Genomic DNA, 637 nt, shown 5'->3' with positions numbered 1-637 from the left:
ACCACACGAAGTAGTCTAATCTAAGACATTAAAGACTTGCGTTCATCTTTCTTATTAATAACAGTAGGTTCATGTTTAGTTTATTAAGTTACTGCAGAAAGCTACAAACTTCCTCTCTAAAGGGAAATACAGGGACAGACAACTCAATTCCTGAACTGTACTGATCCAACTCACCTCAGCTGTGAGATGTAGGACAGACACTGAAGGAAACTCCTCACTTCCTCTCTTCATCTGACCAGCCCTTCAGCTCTACTGGTTTCTTCTCTGGTTGGAGTTTCAGCACTTCTAGGAGGAGGGAGGCCTTTCTCTCTGAGAGGTCTATGGACCAGACTGCAGGAGCTGACTGGTAAACTGGCTTGAATGCTGGAAGGACACTCCTGCCTGTTTGATCTCATAGTCCTTCACATGTGAGTACAGATCCAGCAGGAAATCACTTCTGTTTAGAATGTCTCCATTGGAAAAAGAAAGGTGCTGTAAGTACACACTGATGATACCAGCTTCAGTGTCTTCTCTCCTGTCTGCTCCTCCCACTCTGCTCTTGAGACAGGAGATCCACAGGAACTTGATCTGCTTTGAGGATCAGACCTCACAGGACAGATGGACAGAAACTGCAACAAGGACAGTAACAGCTGATTCA

Source organism: Salvelinus sp. IW2-2015, unplaced genomic scaffold (genome assembly GCF_002910315.2).
Source record: "Salvelinus sp. IW2-2015 unplaced genomic scaffold, ASM291031v2 Un_scaffold5966, whole genome shotgun sequence".
NCBI classification, from domain to species: domain Eukaryota; kingdom Metazoa; phylum Chordata; class Actinopteri; order Salmoniformes; family Salmonidae; genus Salvelinus; species Salvelinus sp. IW2-2015.
This window is presented reverse-complemented; position numbering follows the sequence as displayed.